Source organism: Carya illinoinensis, chromosome 8, assembly GCF_018687715.1.
Source record: "Carya illinoinensis cultivar Pawnee chromosome 8, C.illinoinensisPawnee_v1, whole genome shotgun sequence".
Lineage (NCBI taxonomy): Eukaryota > Viridiplantae > Streptophyta > Magnoliopsida > Fagales > Juglandaceae > Carya > Carya illinoinensis.
The window spans coordinates 26,018,448-26,045,794 of NC_056759.1; the positions used below are offsets into that span (position 1 = coordinate 26,018,448).

General features: G+C 35.6%; 2 long non-coding RNA genes and 1 pseudogene across 2 annotated transcripts; 1 reads left to right on the plus strand and 2 right to left on the minus strand.

Moving 5' to 3' along the window:
- The first annotated feature begins 1,234 nt into the window (after nt 1-1,234).
- On the plus strand, nt 1,235-27,347 carry LOC122274546 (annotated as a pseudogene).
- Nucleotides 2,800-4,532, minus strand: LOC122318170. The gene is made up of 2 exons (XR_006244733.1): nt 4,123-4,532; nt 2,800-3,537 (listed from the first exon to the last, which is right to left on the minus strand). It is a non-coding gene; the product is annotated as an uncharacterized LOC122318170 (long non-coding RNA).
- On the minus strand, nt 11,340-12,469 carry LOC122318168. The gene is made up of 3 exons (XR_006244732.1): nt 11,783-12,469; nt 11,514-11,606; nt 11,340-11,432 (listed from the first exon to the last, which is right to left on the minus strand). It is a non-coding gene; the product is annotated as an uncharacterized LOC122318168 (long non-coding RNA).

The window sequence follows — 27,347 nt, forward strand, 5'->3', positions numbered from 1 at the left end:
CGAACTTTATCACATTAACGTTCGAACATTGGCGCTAATATATTCACGTTCGCACGTAAATAGTTAAAATGTTCGAACGTTCGCGCTAATTTTTTTACGTTCGCACGTAAATATACATAACATTCGAACGTTACTGTGACGTTCGAACGTATTATGGGAAACGTCCGAACGTTTTGAAATTCTTGCCCAACATTTAGTGACAGTTCTCACAAACCGTCACAGTAAATACGTTTTAGTCACAGTTTGGAAACCGTCACTATTTATAATCTGTCACTAAAAGTCATATTTGTTGTAGTGTATTATTTAATTATTGTTGGAAATTAGAAACGTGTTCCTTAAAACTTTTGTCTGAAAAATATTATTTGTCAAATTTTTATCATTTTAATCAAATAAGTAATATATAAGTAAAAATAATAAATAACCTTTATTCAATTAATATAACATTAAAAATAATAAAATAGTGATAATTTAAAAATGATAATAAATAAGATCAATTTAGTCCTCATTTTTTTTTTTTTTTTTTTTATATAGGTGTGGGGAATTTCAAACTCAAATTTTCTATTCAAAGAATTGAATCATATGCATTAGACTGTTAAACTGTTTACTAGTCGTCATTTTAAATTGAATCCGCGAGCAACCAGCTCCGCATATTATTACTATTTTTAATAAGTTCAATTTCATTCAAAAAATAACCAACCACAAGGGGCATATCTCCATTACTAGATAATAAATGATTGGATGCGAACTACGTAAGACCATTTAACCCATCTAACTCAACCAAACAAAGTCATCATCCAATAGTTTCCAAGTCTTTGTTATCAAGTCTTAAAAATAATAAATTTATAATACTTTTATAATTATTTAAAAATTTTATTTCAAATGGACGATGATTATATAAAATTTAAATTATTTTTAAGAGACAGATATAATTATATTTGTGAATAGTAAAATAAATCCAAAAAAACAAAAAGTATAGTTATAGGTCTATTATTAATCTAAGACTTTTAAGTTTAATTGTATGTTTGTTGTTGTTTTTTTAAAGAGTTATTTTATTTTTAAATTGGTGTGTAGAGTATATTATTTATATTATTTAAATGATAAAAATTAATTTTTAATATTTAATTAAAATTTAATTTTTAAATTAAATTATATGAAGTGTGCACTTGACTTGAAAATAAAAATTTTTAATATTTGAAAGGGATCAAGAAAAACAGGAAATTTAAGAAAATCAGAAAGGGGAACCAACGTGAGTAAGTGACACTCGCGGTTTTCACCTCCTTCCTCCTTAGTGTGGGAACACGTCAAACTTTCTCAGCTGCATCCCAGCCAATTAAAATTAAAATATAAACCCTTCGCATTGCTCCTCGTATTCTCACTCTATATATATGTCAGAATTATCAGTTCCAGAGATCAGAGCTCTCATATACTCTCTCTACAACAAAAACAACGTTCGACGACAACCTCGCCTGCGAGTACTCGAAGCCATGTCTTGGGGTCCTTTTACTTCCGCTTGTTAATTTCTGCTATTGTTTCTGTTTTTGGGTTTGGGTTCTCGCATCTGTTACGGTTCCGGGTTCGGTTTCGACATTCACCACTGCTTCTCCGATCCCGTTAAGGGAATTCTCAGCTTCGATGGCCTCCCGGAGAGAGGGAGTGTTGAATACTACGCCGCTATGTCACACCGAGACAGCTTGATTCGCGGCCGTCATCTCGCCGCCAGCAACAAAACTACTAGCTTCGACTACTATTTGAATACGGGAAATTACACTTTGGAACCGTAAGTTCATTAACCCACTCCCTATACACATTATGTAGAATTTTTTATTTTTTATTTTTATTTTTTATAGAGTTTTTGGTGAGCTTTTGAAGAATTTGGATTATGTTTGTATGGCTGGTGAGAAACTGGTGGAAAAGATAATAGATGGGATTTCTTTTCACTACAACAAATACTGCTTTTTGTGGGGGCTAATTTTGCCACAAAAGATATAAAAAACTGCTGCAAAAACTTTTTACTGGCAGAAAAGATTGGCTGCACCATTGCAGACAATAAAATGCCAATTTAAATATCTTCTCTGGCAAAACTTACGTTTGTCACAAAATGTACTTATTCCAACAACTCAATTTGTAGCAAATAAGAACAAAAATTGCGAGAAATAAATGGTTCTAATAATTCAAAATACTTATTTTCCATGTTGATATATTGCCATAAAATGGTTTTTTTGAGAAAAAAATTTGTCGATAATTCTTTTCCTCTACAAATTATAATCGCTGCAAAATTCTATATTGGCAGCATACATCGCCAATAATTATGTACTGGCCGCAAAGAGACATCAAAGAAAAAAAACACTCTCGACGAGAAGTTTAGTTGCAAATAATTTTATTGGCAAGTTAACGTTGCTGCTAAAACTCAATTTCCGCAAAGAGACATGATACATCATAGGCTTATAATTTGTATCCACGTAAAGATACTATCATAAAATTTTATTTTCCACAATCAGTTGGCGTATGCAAAAATATTTTTCGATAATTCTTTTTCTTTAGCAACCCAAGGATTGCCGCAAATTACTATTGCAACATTATGTTATTGCTGAAAATAAGCTATTCTGGTAGAAAAACATATTTGTGGCCACAACATGTTGCTGCAAATAGGAAAAAAAATTCCAAAAAAAAAAGTATAGACTATAAAACCGATGAAATGAGAATGAGTCCAAAAGTAGAAAAAGAATGACATAATATACACCTAAAAACATACATATGAATGCAATGGAGATCTAAATTCAGCAAAACATCATATAACAATTTCAAAAATAGATGTACAAACTATGCTTCCAATTTCACCAACTCAATGTTATCAAAACATCTCTGATCCATTAAAAAAAATAAAATAAAATAAAATTACATAGATTAAAGATCATGATACCAGAATGATCTTCAAAAAGTCTATAGCTACCAGTAATCTTGTGATGTTCCCATGGTGTATTGCTCCTACCTCAACCTGTGTTTATGTTTGTGTTGGCATCTTCTCAACACAAATATGAACTCACTTTGCATGGCAAAACATGACCTCAAAATTTCAGCAAACAGTCGTGAAGTAATTACTAAATCAAGACATACTTAATCTCTGCATAGAGTTATTGAAGAAGAAGCACTTGTAGTAAAGACAAAAGCAACATGCATACTTTATAGTCATTATTCTTGATCAACATATCCATCTTGTGCAAAGAAACCAATATCAAGTTTCTTAAAAATGTTCCAAAGTCTGTTAATCGAACGGCTAAATATAAGTTGTAACTCTGTTTGCTGTAACTTGCATGTATGTTCTTTGCCATGTTTTATCATATTTCAATTATTGATTTAGAATTTGATATGAGAAACATTAAATGCTAGTATGTTAACTAGATTTCAATTATTCATACAGAGTTGGATATGAGAAACATTAGATATTAAATCACCCAATTGAAAAAAATAGATTCTACCAGCATAAATATGCACAGTTGGTCCATTCTCCTGTATATGCATGTATGCTACTTTCCTTTCCTACAACCAGATAAGAAGGCACCAAAATAAAACCACATAAGTCAAAACTTAAAAAGAAAATGTTCAAAAAGCTTCAAGACAAATCCAATTAAGATGTCACAAATAAATGTAGTACTAGTGAGTAGCTCCCTAAAGCTAACATCCAAATTATTGGCCTTGATCCCATTGGATTCCCTCTCTAAAATAATTAACATTAAAAATTCATTGAACATGTCCCATCTAATATAGTAAAATCCCCTCACCGCCAAAGTAAGTTTGTCATATTACAAAAATGTTAGCCAAAGTTATCAACGGGGTGGTGGCGCAGTTGGCTAGCGGGTACGTTTTATAGCTTCTGAGTTATCCTGAGGTCGAGAGTTCGAGCCTCTCTCACCCCATTAACTTGTTTCTTTACTTATATATATATATATATAAAAGAACTGTTAGCCAAAGTGCTAGACATTGCTAAATGAAAAATCTGAATCACTCAAGGGTCATTGACTACTTCTAAATATACCAACCTTAACCAATAAATCAAAATCAGATATAGCTTCCTTTTGGAAAGTTAGAAAATAACTACAAAAGAAAGAGTCTAGTAGAAAGTACCTTTACTCAATTAAGGGGACTTAGATTTTGTAACCATCAAATGATATTGGAAAGTAGGTAACATAAGCATCCTCTGCATAAGAACATAAAAATCTACAACTTACGACACAAAAGAAAGATATGAAAATCAATTCAACTAACAAAAAGAGAACACTAGATTGCTAAAATTGTTAAAATATGATAAAAGATAAAGCCAGTGACATCACTTAAAAGCAAAAATAATGAAAGATATGCTTCATACGAGACTAATGTGAAGACTGCCTCCCTATAGGTAAAGCATAGATCTACCTCTCAATCATGAAACCAAGATCACAAGCAATAGATGGAATTATTGCCGAAAAACTATAAAAACACATACAATGATTCAGGGCTACGAGCAAAACAACAGTTAGAAATTTCAATAAAGAACTAGTTATGCATTATGAACAAATATGACATAAAGCAAAACGAAATCATAAGAAATAAACTAATTCACTGTTAAAATAATAAACAAAAAATACATTAATTTGAGAGCAACTAGGACAATTCTAGATTTCCATCTAGATAGAAATTTCAAAGAATATTTCACCTCAGGTGAATAGGGGATGAGGATTATGGCTTGTATTGCATTAAAGATCAAATATGATGCTGATATAAATACCAAAAATAATGTTAGATGACCTTTATAGAACAAAAATATATAAGAATATAGTTTGCCTGAAAACAAACTAGATGTCCTTTAAATGAAGACCATTTCTATGAAAATATATAAGAATACAGTTTCAACAGTCGAAAAACCTTATAGAAATATGGTTGTTTACTTTCAAGTAAAATACTCTCAGTTACTTTTCTCTAATAAAAGTAAGGATCACTTGTTAGCATCAAATGCTCTAATTGTAGGGCACAAGAGATTTTAGAAAATTAAAAGGAAAAATAATTCCTCTATTATTACAAAAGTATAAAATGAGAATCAGGAAAACCCAATAATTGCCTTCTCTATCTAAGAGTAAATCCAACATTTGAACCTTCCATCTATTCCCACTGAGTTACAAATCCAAGTGTAGCACGGTAGACATTTGAACCACCAAAATGAATATAACTCAGAATCAAAATTAACTCAGAATCAAATAAAATGTTCACGTAGGTATTTAGTGAGTAAAGCTTCCATATTTCTATATAACACAACACCCAATGTTCAAGATACAATTAGAACTGAAACATAGAAAAAAGTGTCCAGGGTAACAATAACAACCCAACCTTTTAAGTGATAAGTAACTAAAAAAAATGGCATCTAACTATCAGTTTTAAGGTCATGCTCTGTTTGCCTTAAATATACATATAAATATATATATATATATATAAAGCAATTAGGTTTGCTATATATATATGTTTTCTCCTTTAAGGTCATGCTCTTATACTAGATGTTCTTATACTCTTATACTTTATATATATATATATATATATATTAAACTAGATGTTCTTATACTTTTAAGGTCATGCTCTGTTTGCTCTGTTTCCTCTTGTTTCAATATATATTGAAGTGATTAAAGAGCAACATCATCTACCATTTTATTCATAACTGAAAAGTTATAAGAAACATATTGAAATAAGAGGAACTAACCCAAAGGAGGCATCGAAAACAAAAGGAATCATGTTAGTTCAACAAAGAACCAGTATCAACAAAAATGATCTAGTTTGGAACTTAATCATCTATGCATACATCATGCTAAAACTATGGGATGAGAAAACCAAGAAGAGGAACTTAACCAACATATTCTGGACCATCCTTTCCAACAACCAAATACTCTTGGAGCATTCAACTAAGACACCTAGTTGCTTCGTTCACTTCAGGGCTCTATAATATCCAGAAGCAAAGAAATTAAATTAAAATTATCAAGCTGAGGTAAGTCATAATATGCATATTATCTGAAAAAGAAAAAAACAATAAAATGAAGAAGTGAAAAAGAAATCATATCTGCAAGCATCTGATTTTTTGCTACTACATCCTGGTTTGTCTCTTCAAAGTGAAATCAAATTCCATGATTCTGTCAAATAACAAAGTGAAACCCACATTTATTCTTCCTCTTCTTCTATTTTGTTGTACTAGGAAAAAACCCAATTTTGTTCAGCCTGAAATTCTAGAACTCAATGCCACAAAATGAAACCCTAAGATTAAGATTCCATAACTCAATAACATTAAAATCAAAATTTACGTATTGTTCTTTTATTGCCTAGATATAGAAAGAAACAATACTATAAAATAAAGTCAACTATTATAAATCCCAGAATATTTCCAAAACAAAATATCCAAGAGTATAAAAAGAAAAGACACATTATTTCAATACCTAGACACAAGCCACCCAAAAATAGCTCTACGAAATTTGTAAAAGCAACAAGATTTGAGGTATACAATAACCAATAATTATTGGATGAATATAAATAAGGGTTCACAAATAAGAGCATCGGTGACATAGAAATTTCATGAACAGGATGAGAACTTCAAATAGGGATTATATAACAATAGAGAACAACAAAATTAGGTCTTGAAGTCAAGGAGATTTGCCTTCCCTTAGAGGATATCCACGACCATCAATGGACACCTCGTGGGTATCATTTGAAGAGAAGATCTCGTGGGTTTTCTCAAACCAGAGGATCTATGGGAGAGAGAGAGAGAGAGAGAGAGAGAGAGAGAGAGAGAGAGAGAGAGAGAGAGAGAGAGAGGGAGAGAACAATATTTACCTAAAGCACAAGGTTGGGCTTGTGTTGGAAATGTCAAGCGAAGGCTAAAGAAGCTGTGAAGGGAATTAATTTGTGACTGGGAGCTAAAAGAGCGCTAGCTTGACTGAGAGATGGGAGGGAGAGATCCAACCGAAAAGAGGAAGAGAGTGCCAACATTGGGGATTGGATTTAAAGAGAGACCGGGAGAGCGGGGATAATAGATTTGAAAATGTTTTATATATCCTCATTTGCTATGATGTTATTCGTCAATAAAATGGATAATAGAATTTTCTGCCACATCTTTTATTGCAAATAGATATATGTTGGTTGCAAAATATAATATTTTGGAACATATTTTCCGACGTCTTAAATCTTGTGGGAAAAGGTCACTATTTACTGCTATTTTTGGTTGGCCACAAATGAAATGGCAAAAAATATACTTTTTTTATCTGCCGCATGATATTTGTAGAAAAATCTTAATTTTTGAAGACAAATGTTAGTTTTTGCAACAAACTTTATATTGCCGAAAATAAGTTGGCCACTACAGGCCATATATGTTGTAGTGAATTTGTTCACTAGTATTGGGAAATAATAATTATAATTCTTTTAGAACACATAGATCCCAACGCAATAAGTTTATTGCTTTTATGCCTATATATATATATATGAAGCTATGCATATAGTTCATGCGTACTCATGATCTGTTGGCGGAAAAGAGTCTGAGTTGCCAACATGAGTTGCCATCCTTTAGCTAAGGTAGTCACTTGTCAGATATTCATTTTTAAGTACTTTTGTTTCCCTAAATGGACATGCAGGACTTGTTTGTAGCTTTTTATTTTATTTTATTTATTTATTTATTTTTTACCGTCATTTAGATCTTTCTTTCCCTTCTTAAATCATTGTCCGAAAACTTAGAGCTAAGGTGGACTATTGATATTGTTACAACTATTTTACAACTTATTTTACAATCAACCAATACAATTTTGCCACTTCATTAAAAATAGTTTTGATTTTACATAAGTGCCCTTCATTTAAAAATATAATTATAAAAGGGTTGTAGAAAAGTTGTCAGTTTATCAGTATATATCTCAACGATAGAAATAGCTTCTCAAAGCTTATGCTCAATGACAAAATCTGGATTTTTCTTTCTTTATTTGAGTTATACCTCAATGTTATTGTTTTTTTAACCAAACAAGGACTGAAGGTGCTATGGGGATTCTTTATTCGTGACAATTTTGTGTTAACCAATTCTTCCAATGTTGTTGATCATGTTTCAGTTTGCACTATGCCAATGTTTCTGTGGGGACACCAAGTTTATCATTTTTGGTGGCCTTAGACACAGGCAGTGATCTATTTTGGCTGCCATGCGATTGCAAGCCAGGAAGTTGCGCAAATACCAGCTTGCAGACATCATCAGGAAGTGTATGTTATTAACTTTAAACTTCACTATTTATTTATTTTCTTGGAATCATGGAACTCTAAATTATATTGTTGCTTCTACCGCTATCCCGAATAATTTGTTTTTGTTTGTGGGTGTGTTTGCGTTATCCTCACTACAAGATATATCGATTTTCCCCAAGGGTGGTAATCGTGGCTAAAAATGCTGTTTTAGTGGTAAAAAAAATATACCCACAAGTTCCGCCCGTGCGAGGCTCGTGGCATATAACTGGCCGCAAATACTATTATTTGCCATGGTGACTGTAATTGGTGGGGACTAAACATTTTTAGCCACGGCACATTCGGTGGCTGAAGACTTCAGTTCTCATGGCAAAAGTTCATTGGATTTCCTACAATCTCATGGAAAATGAGATAATGCCACCATACCGGCCCGTGGATAATATCTCTATTGCCATCATACGATATCGTGGGTGAAGTCGTTCTTCCACCAGATGAAATCGTGGTCAATGGATTCAATACCACGATATGAATTCGTGCGCAAGATATTAAATAGCACCAAATCAAATTGTGGAAACTAAAAATATAAGACCATTAGTACTCCTGGGTAGAGTATTTCTTCCACCAGAGCAACTCGTGGCCTAGAGAGCAAATCCCACCATAACATCTCTTAGGTAGAAATATTTTTGCCACTAGTGGAACTCATCGGTAAGTAAGTTTTATACCTCCATCGGTCGTTATGGGTATAGATATATTAGCCACACCTATTGTGGTAGGAAATAATCCCCGCTAGAAACATATCCCTCACAATTTGACATGATAGTGATGGTGGGAATTTCTTACTTCCCATGAAGTTGGCTTGTGGCAAGAAACCCGATAACCTATGAAAGTGTCAGAATGTATAAAATTATGCCCCACAAAATCCACCCATAGGAAATACATGTTTTCCATGGTTTGTACTTGTAGGAAATATGTATATATGAGTATTTGCTAGACTTTTTTGATTTGTTCCATGTTCCATGTGAATCCCATACGAAATCTGGAACCATTCTCTCACAAAACCTGATCCAAACCTGGAACATTCAATATACATGAACGGTTCTTCATGGAACGCAGCAAAGAGATAATACACTACTTTCTGAACAACCATGGAACATAATTCCCCATAACATAAATATTTACAGCATTCAGGAATGTTCCCATATTGTTTGATGGAAATGGCAATACACTAATTGCAACTGTGTGGGAAGGAGAAGAGGGCTAGCACATGATTAAAACTACTTTAATTACACAACCAGGTATCTAGCTTCTGTTCTACATGCATTTTAATGCAGGTTCACTTTCCTCCAACTTCCATTAAACAGATAGCTCCATTTCCTTCATTTCTGGCCTTTGCAGAGGGCTTTTAGTCACCAGTTATACGCACCAGGTTATATATCCTATTGGATCTCTATGTCAGAAAATTCCCCCTGCCTCTGTTGGAAAAGACCTGCAATACATGCATACATTATGTTATGATTCATTTCAAAGTCCAACTGACTTCAACAAAGTCAGAACCTCCTGACTACTACAGATAGATTTATTAGTCATTGAGTGGTCCTTTACAATCATAACACAAAGGGATAAATGGTGTAAACATATGGTAGCTGTGATAATATATAGGATTGAGGCGATGACATTAAACAATGGACAAATACAAAGCAGAAATTAGACTATGGGAACCCAATTTACACCATTTATAATTAATGGTCAGGTTATAGTAAACTCATATAAAACATACCCTCCTAACCAAATCTGGATACAATAAAAGCTACACCACCATTCCTTATGACATAGGTGTACCCACCTGTTCCGTGTCGATGGAAAAATAAGTCCAAGTTTGATGATCTAAAATTGACAATTAACATCAGTCCCACCTATTGTGATTTCCAGCTAATTACTCTTTCCTCCCACTAGTCATTTCCTGATATGGTTTAATTTAAACAAACATGTGGTCTACCCTGAGTAGCATATAACAACAGCATGAAGCTATGAGAAGTTTGTCCCATTGACTAAACCACTAAAGGAGGCAAATATGATTTTTACCTTCACTGGATCTGGAACTTGTCCACCTATGTTCCAGATTTTAAACATCTTTGCATGGTTGCCATTCATAGGAATCTCTGAAATGAATGTGTGTACATGAATCCCTTGGTGCCATCACACGTGACAATTGGCCAGCCCATTAGTAAATCTGGTGTATCCCTGCATGGAAAAAATATCACCATCATAAACTATACCCACTCAGGTAATGAATATACACCAGCCTGGAAATTATAACTACTTCTCAACTGTTATAATATAGGATACTCACGCATGCTAGTGCCTTACCATTAGGAAATTCCTCTTGACCACCAATTTCAGCTACCAACCACTTCCCATTAAATACCCGGTTATGTATTCGCCAAAATTTTTTACTGTCATCACTTACATCAAGTCCTAAAACACTATACTATTGATCAAAACATGAACCCCCAACCCATCCCAACCCATCCCACCCCATACATTAATACCTTTTTGTCATCACTTATATCTGTTGCCATTTCCAAGTTAAGGGGAACAAAAAACCCAAAAAAACCCCAGGACCTTCATCAAAAAATTTCAAGACAGCTAGATGTTATGCATCTCCTTGAGTCTCTTGTTGAGACTCCCTACTTGTCCCCAACTGTGATGACATGGCCATAGTTTGTTTGTCATGCTCAGAAAACTGTTTTCGAAGCTCAGCCATATCACCCAATAGTGCTTCAAGTTTACTCTTATACAAGTCTGCAGATTCCTTGTTCCTTTCATTCTCCTCGGCTATACGTTTAAATGCCTTGTTCTTTTTCATGAACGGGGAGGGCTTAGGTATGACTGAGTGGCCCAGCCCTTGTGTATAGCCAGATTTGAACCCCATCACCTCCTTGAAAACATCACCAGCAGCTTCCTAAATGTCTTCTTCAGTTTCTTTCTCATTCAACCTCTCAAGCATCAGATTCTGAAATAAAGCAAAAAAACCCAGTAAAGAAACTGAAAAACTGTCAACCTACACAACCATTATATAAAAAATATAAATTTAGCTAAGAGGGAAAGATTTAACTAACATAATTATGTTCACTTGCTGCATTGATGAATTTCCCCTTCTTGGATGACCAGTGTGTTTCTTTGTAAAATTCTATCATATTCGGTGCCTCCTCACCCTTCAAATTCAATGATTGAATTTTTAGTATAAACAAAGATTTATCAAAACAGGGCCATAATCACTTTAATAATCAGCTTACCCTCTCTTCCATAAGCCGTACAAAAGATTTTCTCCCACTTGTATGCCTAACCTTCTGTTTTGACCTATTATTGCTGTTCCTACGAGACTGCTCCTGAAACACGAGACAAATAGAGAAATCATTGAATCTAGGTGATACACTTATGTACTCATAAGTCTTAACGTGTATATATATGTGGTCAGGTTAATTTATATAGTGTTAACAACAGCTCATTAAGGTGCTGAAATAGTTTATTAAAGGGACATTGTTTTTCCACTGATGGTCCTTACCTTGAATTTGGGGCTGGCCCACATTTGACATAGCCACTCCCATACATGTGGCTCCACCCATTCCTTCCGACCAGCTAATGCCTCCTCATGCGATGCAAATTTCTTTTAGTGCTTGTGTAATTCATAGTGGTAGGCGTTGTACCGATCAGCTAGTGCGTTTGCTACAGCTTCCCTATGGTTCTCTCTAGTCCAATCCAACACGAAATCAGCCTGCGTGGATATTGTATCATATCACATCTTCTTGTCATTCGAAAATACAACATAAGTAATCATAAATAACTAGCAATAGGAAGCATTATTAAACCCCTACTCTAACACGATTGATGAGCTCATGCTTCTCCTTGTCATCTACGACACTCCAACTTGCATGTCTCATATCCGCATGTACTCTTATAATCCAGCTCACCCGAGTAATGAACAACATGGCATTCTCGCATGATGGGCCTCTATGCCCATCCTTTATAGTTAAAGGGATCTTACCCATCTTTCGTAAACGTTCAAAAAGTGTACCCTTAGCAGGCCCACGGCCTCGTTTTTTTATTGGTGGAACTATAAAAATGATTAAAATAAAACTGTCAGTTAACACAATGGTCAGCTTAAAGAGTTTAAATTGTAAAAACAGTGCATTACAATACACTGTGGTTATAAATAGCCATTAATTTGTGTCTGATACCTGTGCTGTTATCCCCCTCATCTAAATCATGTTGTGCAGTTTGTATGGACTCTTCTACCCCCACAGCTGGTACCGCTTCCCGTGAGTCATCAACCCTAGGATCCTCCTCATCTCTTAGGCTCCTTGTCTCAGGCACCAAATCTGGAACTGAATTGGACTCTGTTTGTACTGCTTCAGTTGAGGCATCTATTATGGGATTGACGTAATCCCTTAGTCTCCTTGTTGGACGCACCCTGGCTGGAGCTTCTTCAATTTGGCTTGATGCTATGAGTGGACGTTGAGGTCTAATTCTTCCCCTCCGCCCTCTTTTCCCAGATATCACCATTACTACCTACTATGTAAATGTATATATTAGTGATACATTAATCAACATAATTATATAATACTTGTTCATGAAACATTGAAGAGAAAGTTTATCAACATGTTACCTTTTCTTAACTTTATCTCGAGTTCTTAATATACAATTACAAGTTACCAAGTAATGGTGGGGATATTTGTGTTTGGCTGAAAATATGCGAAAGTTCCTCAGGTTACATCAATGTTGTCACATTTAGAGTATATATTTACCTTCTGAAATGAATAAAAGTGGTAAACATGAAATCTTGTGTATTTCTGTCACATTACTCTGTTATATTCAACCACCTAGTCAAAGGTGGAACACAAAAGCTAGTTTTGTTTGACATTACTGTGATAATGAGATGAGGAATTTCCCCCCCATCAGCAAAACTAGATATGATCTGTGGTGCCATACTATCACTTTACATGGATATAAATATATTGGGCTGTGTTTTATGATCAACCCAGAGACTATATATGACATTTCATAGAGATTATCACATGGTGGAAAATTCACTGAAATTATATTTGCTTGTTCCGGTCTATTTCGGGTAGGATTGATGAAGTCCTGGTCTCCATTTACTCTGTTATGACATTAACTAATTTATGCTTTATGACAAAATACATTTGAAAAGACTGCAGTGGTGATTTTTTCGTCACCCTCAATGCACCAGGCTTCAAACCACAGATAAGCATAAACACCTCAACACCGTGTATGCTGCTACTGTAATTATTGGAAATATGCCTCCACAACATGCTTGGAAAACCTAGAGAAATCACCACTAGGACAACAACCACCAACTACCCATGTTGTTGTGTCACTATGTTCTTCTACTCGTTTGGCCGAAATGCAAACCCTAGTATATGACCTTATTTTGGCCATAAACTAGGTTTACAAAGTTCCTACCGTATATTAAAAATATTTCCTGAGATCAGAATTCAGATCAAACTCAAACTTTAAAAATCATCTCTGAAAACAGGCGTATCATCTTAAGAATTATTCCATTTAACAGAAAACCATCATCATAAATATGTCTTGGCTTATCTTGTAAAGTAAAGTTGGAGCTTGTGGGGTTAAAAACTCTGTTTACCTTTTCTTGCCTCGATAGGTTAGTTTGGCAGCAACTCTTGGACTACAAGATGTCTTGAGCTCTCTTGCAGATTTCTGTCTGTCGCAGCTAACTAGTTTGAGAATCCAGCTTGAAGTTTTCAGTTTTCTGCTCAAATACCCCCACCAGTTGCTTACTTCCCCACCCTACTGGCTTCTCACGATCTGTGGTTGATGTAAATCTTATATCTGTCACTTCATGCTCAGAAGACTTTAACCACGGTCATTCATGCCTCCAAAATTAAAATCCCGCGTTGGCAATTAATTTTTAACTTTCCCGCGTGCTCCATTCCTCAGTACCCTTTGGGTTCTCTAGACATCTTGTATTTCCCAGATATCAGGCTTTTAATGTGTAAATTAAATGGGCTGCCCAGCAATAAACATCCTGAAATTAAAGTCTCCTGTTCCAGTATATATATCCTTTGCATTACTAGATCTGTCAATGTATGCTACACATGTATGGATTTAGGCCTGCCTGAGAACATGCTATATACAACTTCATTTATAAATACCCCTATATCAGATCATTTACCACATCTTCGTGGACCTTGTCACATTACTTTTCTTTGTGTTCTAATATTCTGGACAGAATTGTAAATCAGTAACATGTTGACAATAAGCGTCTGTTGGCATGAAGTATGATATACAATCCGGGAACATTACAATTCTTTAGCAGAACATGTCATCTTTTATTACTTTTGTGGGACCCAATGGCTTATTTGGCCAGGCTTCTTTTTGGATAGCTTTCTCTCCTGACATGTTAAAATAGTCAGGCATTTAACACCTTAATTGGGTTACGTTATTCAGTGCCTGAACTAAACCCCACTTGTGCATTGCCTTAATAAATCTCATTATATACAAATTTATCTGTATATAAACTATACCCATAGGGATCCTGAAATGATATGCTTCACAAAGTCATAGGCTTACACGTTGTGTCAGTGTGAAAATATGATTCCTCTGGTCTTTAGGGGACATTAAACACTATCAAATTGCATTTTTGCTGTATAATAGAATATCATTTGTAACTTGCTGTAATAATTCACGTCCTGTTTTTATGTTTATAATTTTTTTTGCATTGTATATAATGAGTGGTTTAGTTGGGTTGAATTATTGACTCTGTATAATATAAATTGCATTTTCTTGCCTTTTGTATACCATGGAATTACAGGAATATTCCATTACAAGATTGTGCAACCAGCTTCATTATAGTCATTGAACCAATAGGAAGTTTGCATTGGTTTAGGCCAAAATTTATTTCTGTCCAGTTCACGCCCATTTTGGGGTGCTCTATCCACTATGCCTAAACCAATTCTTTCACAACTGCTTTATGCTTTCCTTTACCTTATTCCCCTTTCATCTTGTATTTTTATCAACTGTGATCTTGGTGATAAAGGTGGCAAATGTCCATCACACTTCCACTTATCAATTTGGATCTTTACCTTTACATTTCCATATTTTAACTGAATGAAACATTCTTGGTTTCATTGAGTTGGCAATACTGGAAAATTCATAAGTATTCTGTGGCTTACAAGAGACCTGGATGGTGACAATTACATTTACCATATAATGTACAACCTTTCTGCAAGGCTGCCAAATATATGACAGGTTTGACCACCTTGTGACTATTCAATCCCAGTTATTGCTGTCAGCTACCAGTTTCCTCTGTTAAGTGTCCAATTGGTAATATTAACTTTATCCATTAATGTGTCTTTGATGGATATACTACAGAACCTGTATTAGAATTGGTTAATTCCCAATTTTGTCTAGTCTGAGTCTTTCTTATGTACAGAGGCATTGGGCTAAATATTTTGGTTTGCATGCAGCAATATGCATGCAACAAAAATGGGCCATATCACAATGCAATAAATAACTGGTACAAGGCTTCCTGTATAACCATGGAATTCCCCAACCCATGTTATTGCTGCATGATCCCAATGTATTCTGCAGAGCATCTAGTTGAATTTGACAACTAGGTCTGAAAATTCATTTTAGGTGCAGTTTAATAAATTAAACTGAAAGTAGCTCATTCACATATCAATTTTGAGGATTGATATGTGACTTAAACCAACTCATCTCCAGGTCAATGCATTACACTGTCCAATATGATCTGTGTAATATTTATATACCACTATGCCATTTAAATTGCGTAAGAAATCACAAATACTTCATTGCTTTCACAGACTAATTGTACCCTTATTAGCAGTGGATAGCATCAAGAACAGTGAAAAACGAACTTAGTGCAGTTTATAAGTTTGAGTGACTGCTTATGAAGATCAACCCATTTGCATGCGTGTACCACATCATTTTATGGATACTGCTAGCTATATTGGTGTCATCCATTTCTTCTATTAGGAAATACATGTTTGAAAAACCTGGACATACTAAATAATAATAATTATATCAGTGTGACTAATTCAATTATTATTCTGCTGCTTTGATTTTAGTTTTTCCCTGTGAACATTACACCTTCTATGCACCATCTTAGTACCTTGAATATTTCAACTAGTACCTTGTGTTCCATTACTTAATTATGTATGGTGACCACCAAAATTCTAAATAAGCTCACATAATTATCTGTATGAAATTGGCAAACTGAAGCATCATTCATTTCAACTAGTACCAACCAGTTCATAGGCATGTTAAAATAATTCCAATTTACATGCGGCAGACTAACAAGCTTAGTGCAAAAAATGTAATAGACGATTCAATACACTAACCACACTATGAAAACCTCATTGCAAGTGAAAGTAAAGAAGGCATACTATTTATATACCACTGTTTCATCTATCTTCCATGAAGGTGTTTTCGCTTTCCCTTCTTTGACAAACCTCACGCGCTGTCTGCATATGGAGTAAATTAAAACCTGGTCAGGCACCAATATAAATACAAACATTTGGTACCATCATCCCTCATGATGATGGTACCAAGTCCCAAGCTCTTGAATAGAATAACAATTCCCATTAAATCTAGACAATCCACTTGTCCTCATTTTCATGTATGTTGTTGTTTGGGTTGGGGGGGGGGGGGGGGAATTCTTGACTTATTTTATAACCATGGAATAGCCTTGTAGAACAAAAACAGCAATGATCTGGGTTAGCCTTGTAGATACTTACATCAATAGTTCCCCCCCTCTAAATCATGTTGTTATAGCTTTGGAAAATACAATAATAGTGTTATTGAGGTTTTCAATATGTACCAAGTCTTTCACCAATATTCTGTGTTCTCCTTCTACAAACACGTCTATAGCTTCACTCATCAATACAATCATCAGCGTCACTGAGTTCTCTAGACAACTCATCAGGTGACCGGGTAGACGGATCAACCGGCAATTGGTCTTCATCTCCTCGGGTCAGTGGATTGAGGCTCTCGGGGCTAGTTTCATTAACCAGGCCGTACTCCCGTTCCTCAGTGTCACTCTCATCTTCAGAGTCAACAGTGTCAGACTCATCATCATCATCATCAGCATCATTATGCAAGTCCGAGGTATTGTGGCAAATATTGTAAACATTCCTATTGGTTATCTTGTGTACCGCGTGCCAACTTCCCCCCCAATTCGGGTGCTTAATGTAAAATACTTGCAACGTTTGGCAAGCCAGGGCGAATGACTCATCTTTATACCATTGTCGGTTGGTATTAACACTCGTGAAGTGCTCCCCAACATGTATGCCCCTTCTTGTATCGCCAATGTCCCACCAATCACATTTAAAAATGAAACACTTACGCCAACCCATATAGCGTAATTCTATGATGTCTTGCAACACACCGTAAAAGTCAACAGGCAAACCTTAATGTTCGCCATGAACAACAACCCCACTGTTTTGGGTGCGACGACGCCCTTCAAGCTGCTTGGTGTGAAACCGAATTCCATTCATTATACATCCAGAATATGATGCGACACGTGGATCTGGACCACAACTCAATGCAAATATGTCATCGCTCACAGCGGGGGGAGTCATTGAGTGCAACTCGGCAATCTAGCATGGATATTTGATTTTATCAATAACAATATTATGAAAAGGCTAAGTTACGATAAAAGGGATATTCTTGCATATGAAATAGAGAAATCTTACGCGTGTTCGAAACCACGTTGGAAATTCAATTTGGTGCCTACGCTCGAAATTAGTTGGGTCCTCTTCTTTCATCTTGTTACGGTGATCCCTACAAATATAAATATATATCAATATTTAAAAGATATTCCACTGACAAAATTCAGAAAATATTATTGGCTGAATTGGACTTACTCTAAATAGTCCTCGATCTCTGGACAATTATTAAGGACGTACCACGTGGCTTTGCCCAACAGAGAGTCGGGCAAATATGCCATTCTTGCTGCCCCTAGTGGGCGCACCTTTTGCATGAAAATCGATATATTCGAATTTTCGGAGCTCGGCCCAACTGTGTCCGTGTTACGTTCCTCTCGATTATATCTAGTCTCGATATCATTAAGGTACATAGAGCAAAAAGTCAAGCACTCGACATGCAAATATGCCTCTGTGTCCGTGTTACGTTCTTCCAAATCCATACGTGCAGCAGTGATGTCCTTACTTTTTCCTTCAATATTCATCAAGGTTCCCATCACATTCTCACAAATATTTTTCTCAATATGCGTGACGTCTAAGTTATGTCGCAATCCCAAGTCTAACTAGTACGGAAGTTCAAAGAAGATACTCTTTTTTGTCCAATTTAGTTCATTGGGCGTACGTTTTCTCTTCCTTGCTGATTTACCAAACTGCACATTTGAGACCTCATGTAATTGCTCCATTAAAGCTTGTCCCTCCACCATTCTTGGTTGGAGACGATGTTCCTCCTTACCATTAAAAGCTGACTTTTTCCTCCTCCAACTGTGATCTTGGGCCAACCAACGACGATGGGCCATATAACAATGTTTTCGACCATGCACAAGCCACAATGAATCTGTCTCAGCGTTACACGAAGGGCATGCCAACTTACCCTTCGTGCTCCAACCAGAAAGGTTAGTGTATGCAGGAAAGTCATTAATGGTCCAAAGTAAGGCTGCCCTCAACTGAAACGATTCTCGTTTGTATGCGTCATATGTATGAATTCCCTCCACCCACAAATCTGTCAACTCATCTATTAGGGGAAGCAAGAACACGTCTATATCATTTCCCGGAGCCTTTGGGCCAGGGATTAATAATGACATCATCACGTATGGATCTTTCATACATAACCAAGGGGGCAAGTTGTAAGGCACAAGTAGCATTGGCCAAATGCTGTACGGTTTGCTAAGATTATTGAATGGGTTGAACCCATCACTGGCTAGATCAAGTCTGACATTACGAGGATCCTGGGCAAACCCAGCATGTTTGTTATCGAAGTCTTTCCATACACTGGAATCTGCTAGATGTCTCATTAAATTGGGATCATCAACACACTCTTCAACATGCCATCTCATTGACTGTGCAGTCTTCTTTGACATAAACAGCCTTTGCAACTGCGGCTTCAAAGGAAAATATCGGAGGACTTTTTGGGGTATCCTCTGTTGGAGATGAGGGATTGAGGCCCACCTAGATGCATTGCATTTAGGGCACTCATCTTTATCAGCATGCTCCTTCCAAAACAAGGCACAATCATTTGGGCATACATGTATTTTTTTGTAACCAAATCCCAAACCCTGCTGTAAGCAGCGAGCCTCGTGGAATGAGGTAGGAAACAGTGCATGAGGAAATGCTGCTTGCAAGAGCTTTATAACCATGTCAAAAGACTTCACAGTCCAACCACCAACTGTCTTTATGTGAAGCAACTTGACTATGAATGATAGCTGTGAGAAGTTTGTGCAGTTTGGATAAAGTGGCTTTCTTGCATTCTCTAGCAACTCTTCGAAGGTAGTATGTAGCGGATTATGAGCGGTGTGTTGTGAAGGCCCTTCATCTAAATTCAATTCTGTTCCATAGGAATTATCCATAAAGGATCCCACACGGATGTCATCTAACATCTCGTCTACATCATCAATGTAGTCATTGTAGTTATAGGCATGAGGAACTTCTTCCTCAGAATCTGTGGAAAATTCAGGCAACAATTCTTCCTCGCCATGGAATATCCATGCTGTATAAGATGTATCAATTCCTATGATGAACAAGTGATCCTGGACCACTCCAAAGGGATGGAAAGTATGATTTCGGCATCTCCTACATGGACACCTAATGCAGTCTCTACCAGGTGCATGGGCCTTCGCCACATCTAAGAAGTGTTTAACGCCTTCAGCATATTCATTGGAACGCAATCTATCTTCAATATGCATCCAAGCCTTGTCCATCTGGTTGAGTTCATAGGAATTGTACAAGTTAAAATCAGGTATGTGGAAAATCTTGTTACACAAAGGACAGAATGAATTGAGTGTATTTTAGTTTATCGTGAAAGTAGTTGAAGATAGATTGGAACAGTAAGGAAGAGCTTAATTTGCAAAATGGGTGCTAGGATTGTTCGTGAGCATTGTATGGAGTGATAACTGTCAAAGGCATCCATGTATTGACGTGGTCAATACATGTTTGCTGTAATGATTTTATTGCCTATTATGTAAATGAATACATTAAGGTCCTAGATGCTCTCCTAGTAATTCCCAAACACCACATGTATATATATACATACATATGTATATAGAAATATACATATGTATGAATATGTATGACAAATAGCAAAAAAGGAAAGTTACATCTATGAACAACTATATAGTATGGAATCACATTAAGAGAATTAAGACTCAGTTTTGAAATATACTGTAATTGTTGATCATGGCCCTTAAATCTTATACGCACAGAAATAGGCAGTTCTTAAGAAACTGCCTATTTGAAAGGAGACAAAGATGTTTGTGTTTCGGGAGATCTTAAAATTATATGTGGTAATAATACAGCCCTTGTGCGATGACAATTCCCAAGCGGGTATGAAGTGCGATTTGAGAACCAGGGTTAAAGTCTATGGAGATGGGCTAGGCAAATTGCTTCTCATTGCATATATGAGAAGCTATACTTTATATAAAGTATTATATAACGTATAAATAACAGAGCATTTTTACTCTTATACTTGTTCAGCAAAAAAATTGTGAAACCCAATTTTGGTTTAACTAGGCAATACAACAAGTGCATGATTACACTATGGTCAGCTTAAAGAGGGCATGTTCTCCTAGTCCTACTTAGCCAATTTTCGGGACTGAATATGCTTGGGAAGTGATAGGCTTTATGATGAAACACTTTCCAAGTATATTCATTCCAAGGTGAAATTTTGTAAACATTCCTCATGTATATTGCATCAGTTTTCTACCCACGTGGCCCAGCTATATAACCATGTCGACAAGATATTTCAAACTCAATAACAATTTGGTGCATTTGATCATTTCCACTGGTCACAGATAAACACTATACTTTATAGCTGAAAGTATCAATATTTGCAAATGGAATGATAAACAATATACTAACATAATTATGAATTGCAACATAGTAGTCAAAAATTAATATTCAAACAGAACAGAGTGCATATATGGCATAGGAAACAGCTCAATACAAGGTTTAAGATCCAATTAGCCAAGCACTAACTAATTGAAGATACTCACCTTTGTGGTTAATCTGAGAAGTTTTTATGGTAACAGCAACACCCTGGCCAAATCACAAGAAAAAATTTTGAATTGACAAACCATGGAATATATGAGTGGATGGGCTCAGGGAAGACAGGTTCTACTTATCACAAAAAATTGCCAAAATCCCTCACAATGAGTAGTGAGGGATTTTGGCAGGTTATATCATGTGGTATTGTAAAAATTATAAGTAAGCATTAAAAGTAACACTACTGTCAGCTGCCTGCGATGCAATGAGTTAGATATAAAAACTCATTGTGTAAATACAGTTTTAAGTGATATCCTTAAATTGGATGATGAGTCCAATCATGTTTGTGGTCACTGGTAGAGATAGGAAGTTTCTTTCTCTTCGTGGATAGCGGAAAGGTAAACGATTGATAAAGGGACATTAAAAGAACATTTCATGCCCTGCAGACAACATATTCTAAACATTTTCATGTACAAATATATATAACTATTGCAAATCTAAATAGAGGCCAATTATGAATGAATTGAGAACTGCTTACACGGACTAATACACTCGTTAAACCAGAATGTACACATATCTTTTTGGAAGAACCTTTAGAATACAACATAACCGGTACATTACAGACACTCAAATTCCCCAACAGTTTATTTCTGGCTCTTGAGAGAGAGAGAGAGAGAGAGAGAGAGAGAGCGAGAGAGGGCAAGATAAGACATATATATTGGGTACTCTACATTATGACAGTAGAGGTAAAGAGCATCAGAGATCAGGAAGCACAGCAGGGATAACCATATGGTCATTCAGCTTCCACATGATTTAGTTAGTGCCAAGAGGGGCTTCTCATATGCAAAACAGGGCAAGATTCATAGCTATGCCACAATTGAAGAAGGGGCTATTGGAAAGAAGTGCATGCTGAAATGTTACAGCATTAATAATAACCCTCCAACAGCATGAAAGTGTTATGTTTCATCACACTTTATACTTCCATAATTTACACAAGCATCTTTCAACTAAAATCATAAATTAAACACTTTTGTGGTCTCAGCAAATCATTTAAGATGATGTTTTGTAACACATAAATTTATATAGGATTATGTGCCTCCCACAAGATAAACATTAGATCACATGTTCAGCTTGCTGACAGCACAGTATAAGCTTCTCCCTCTCCCACTGCTGGTCATTAGTACTAGGTAAGTGACAAGTCATTAAATTCATAGGACCACAAAATTTTATGACATTGACAAAGGACTTGTTAATTAAATATATAGGTTGGGTGAACACAGGGCAGGAGCATTATAACAACATGTTAAATTTGAGTTACAAACAGGGCAAAAAGAGGAGGAATTTCTGCTGGCCTTCTCACTCATAAGAAAAAGCCAGATAAGCCACAATCTCCTTCAACATTTCACATTTAAAACAGAAAATGGAAAATTGTTCATGGACCAAATCTTGGCATTCATGCTTTATGATTCAAGTCTGTACAAGTTATCTTAGTCGACATTGTATTGAAATGGCCACATGTTTTCTTGGCCATGAATTCCACATTGGTGGAATCCTGAGATGTTATGCAGCACCCAATTTACAAAAACTCATGCCAGTACTCCTTGACATGGCAAAATCTTGGTACATTTATTACATACTAATAGCTAGGCATATATATATATATATATATATGTATATGTAAGTACTTCATGAGCCTCAATGTATGCTAAACGTGTAGGTGAATTTGGATCAACATACTACAGATCTAATGAAAAACACCAGGAGAAATCCTATTGATCATCCTGGACTTGCATCAGTCTCAAGTGCTCAGGGAAATCTCTATATCTATACATGATGCTAGCCCCCTGAAACTTATTTAATTTCCTAATTAATGAAGCTCATAAATATTATTGTATCACGCAATTTATGGTAATTTCCAAAAAAACTAGCCTTCGCAGGGTGAAGAACTAAAGATGGCAATCGGCAGCAGGTGTTTACATGGAGTGCATAACCAAGGAATAACCAGGATATTTACCTAATTAAATAATCCTGAAATTAGACTTGTATAATAAAGTTCCTAGCATGCGCATAGATCTACCTCCAAGACAGGATATCTAATTTTGTGTTTAAGCATTCATCATCGTCCCTTTAAACCCCTATTCGTACCTAAACAAGCAGATTGAAACATTTCCAGAGAATGAAATGGGCTCAATCGCCAGAGATACATCTCGTGAAAGTCTTATGAGGCAGCAATAGGGAAGAGATTTACCAAGTGGGAGAGGGAGAGATGCTTGATCTTGAAAAGCGAAATAAACGCCCTACCCGGCTCGTGGCGCGAACTGGCGGCAGTGAGGTGGTAATGGGCGGCAACTGTCACCATCAAGTGGAAGTCGAAGGACGCCGACGTTTCGGAAACCACCGTCGATGATCGAGTCTGTCTGAGAGTAGTCGAAGGTGAGGCGAAATTTTAGGTTGGGGCTCGGCTCGTATATGGTTTCCGAATCCTTTACACTGACCGTGTGAAGGGCTTTTGATTAATGGCCTGTGTTCTAGTTTTAATTCCCGTTCACCCTTTTAACACAACACAGATGTCGTCGTTGAAGGCCACTTATACGCACGGTTTATGAGTCGTCGCACAATAACTCGTGACAATAAACAATACCCATTTCGTTGTTGACTTGTTGTGGCATAAGCCATCTATTTCCTACCAGCGGTTGTCATGGGGAGGAAAATCGTGGCTAAATAACATATTTCTTGTAGTGCCTTCTCTTCTAAAATGCATAGGGTGGGTCTGAACAAAATTTTTAAAACCATTTTGTACCGATTGGTTTTGCAAGAATTTATTACTCTAGAACAGTAATAATCGGTACAGGACACTTTGAATTCTTTGATAATCACTCCATTTCTTTTATCAAGCAGATAATAGACCTCAGCATCTACAGTCCTAGTAATTCATCAACAAGCAAAAGTGTTTCCTGCGACACCACTTTGTGCGAACAAACTCAATCATGCCCTTCAGCAAATGGTAACTGTCCTTATAACGTATCGTATATTTATACTGACAGTTCATCAACTGGGATCCTTGTAGAGGATATTTTGCACTTAATTAAAGATGATGATCAACAAAAAGCTGTTGACACTCCGATTACTTTTGGGTACGTTCTTCATTGATTTGCTACCAAGAGATTTTGGTGAATATATGATGTTGATTATATCTATAGTCAGGTCGAAGCCATGATTATAAGTTTGGAGGGACCGAATATTTTTAGCCTAAAATAAATAGTTGGATTGAAACTTTTTAGGAACACCATCAATAAAAGTAATACAATAAATACATAAAGTGAGTCAAATATAAAAAAGGAAAATAATAAACTTCAAAACTTCATTCGTCCAATAATATTGGAAACTTTATTTATAAGATTTTCATATATTGTAATTAAAAGAAAGATAATTATAGTTACGTATGCTACAAGGGATAAACTATAGATAATTATGAAATTTGGAAAAAAATTATATAAAGAGATAATTATATGTGAAGAATAAACTAAGTTTTGGGTTTTCTGAATAATGTATAACAGTAAATTATATTAAAAGGTTTTAAGTAGCACAAACGTAGATTTTTTTATTAAATATATTTCATTAAAATAATTATAAAATTTAAAAGAGATATAATCTGATATAATATTAAATTTATAATTTTCTTCCAATTAAATATAAAGTAAGAAAATTATTTTTTTCTTCAAATTCTTAAAAACAATTTGTTGAAGACCGAAATCTAATTTAATGATGAATTTGGAGTCTGGCATGGCCTTTCTCTTTAAGTAGGAATGATAATTTATGAGGATTGTCAAGCAGTTGTATTGCCTCGATTTTAATGATTAACTAGAAATCTTTCTTCATATAAGAAGAGAAAATGTGAAAAATTAAAAAGAATATCAATATCAACTCTTTTATCTGACTCTTGCATAACAGGAAATTTTATTTTTTCAGGAATTGTCATTTCTTTATGGGCCTTGTTATAACTTATCTTACATTTTACTCAATTGCAGTTGTGGTCAAAATCAGACTGGTATCTTTTTGGAGGGTGCAGCACCAAACGGTCTATTTGGGCTTGGCATTGGGGATATATCAGTTCCCAGCATCTTAGCAAGAGATGGGCTAACTTCAAATTCTTTTGCCTTGTGTTTTGGACCTGATGGGGTTGGTTGAATCAGTTTTGGAAATAGTGGCAGCTCAGACCAAAGTGAAACACCATTCGATATTAGGCAATCACTGTAACTTTCACTAATTGATATTTCAAATACCGTTGGGAAAGTTCATTTAGTTTGGCAAGAAGACGTTTCTTTGATCTGAATCCCATGCTAATACTGATTTCCCTCGGGAACTTTTTATCAGTCCAACTTATAACATAAGCATCACTCAAATAACTGTGGGACAAAATTCTTCTGAGTTGGAGTTCAGTGCAATCTTTGACTCTGGTCTACCGTTTACTACCATACGGGACCCAGCTTATACTTTTATTTCTGAGAGTGTAAGTTCTTCAAATACCACTGTTTCATAATATTATTGGGAGTTTCTTTTCTGTAATATATGAGATTTATTATATATGCTGTTTTACAGTTCAATTCCCAGATCCAAGAGAAACGGCATACATCTGATCCCCAGATGCCCTTTGAATACTGTTATTACTTGAGGTCATCTATATATGGAGAAAACCCTATTCCTATTCTGTATTAGTTGCCCTTTCAACTCTGAGGCACTGACTTCCACTTTATATGCAGTGCAAATCAAACCAGTCCTGTAACTCCTGATGTGAATCTGACAATGAAAGGGGGAGACAGATATTCTCTCTATGATCCAACTGTAATTGTCCGTACCGAGGTGTGATCTCACTTCCAAAACTTTAATTTCCTATTCCTGCTTGAGTTGTGCTAAAATTTAATGTTGTGATCTCCAGGATGCAGATTTGTATTGTCTGGGTCTTCACAAAAGCGATGTTAATATAGACATCATTGGACGTGAGTATCTATTTATTAGTAACTTTTCTTATTTCCTGAGCAAGAACTTTGCTTATTTTAACCTTTTTGTACATGTGTTGCATTCTCATGACGTTTTTCTGTCAGTTTGGAATTTCCATTTTATGCATGCATTCCTTCATAGAAATATTCTATTTTGGAGAAATTGACACTCCATGATGGTTAAAATGCCAAAAACCTTCTATTTAAAGGACTAGGTTTGCCAGCGTTGGCTGGGCTCTTTTCATCGGTCATTGTTATGTTTGAATGTCAAATCATCTCAACTCATCTCAAACTAATTATTGATAAATGTCACTAATTTTTCAATTTTTCAAAAAACGTTAAACTCATCTCAACATACTTCATCCATTCAAACACATATCTTAACCTATTTCATACATTCAAACATATCTCAATGTGACCCAAAAAATATTACTATTTATGGATCAACTCAGATCATCTGTGATCACATTAACATCCAAACGTAACCGTTAATCATTTCATCATTGAACAACAATGAATTTCAGTGGGATCACTTGGATTTCCTTGCCCCCATATATCACCGAAAGTCATTTTGTATACTTATATATTTAAATTGATAAATGGCCACTTACACTATGAATTTATTTATTTTCATCTAGAAAACTTAATGACTGGCTATCACATAGTTTTTGATCATGAGAGGATGGTATTGGGTTGGAAGGATTCTAACTATGAGTGTGATTCCTTTTTCTTTTTCTTAGTGCACATTTCTCTTCTTTTGATGAATTCTTTTAGTGATTCTAGTGAGACTTGCTATCACCAGGTTACAATGATCAGACTTCGAACAACCTACCTATCAGCCCATCACAACCTCCGGCTGTCTCCCCTACTCTTCCTGTGGACCCATAAGCCATAG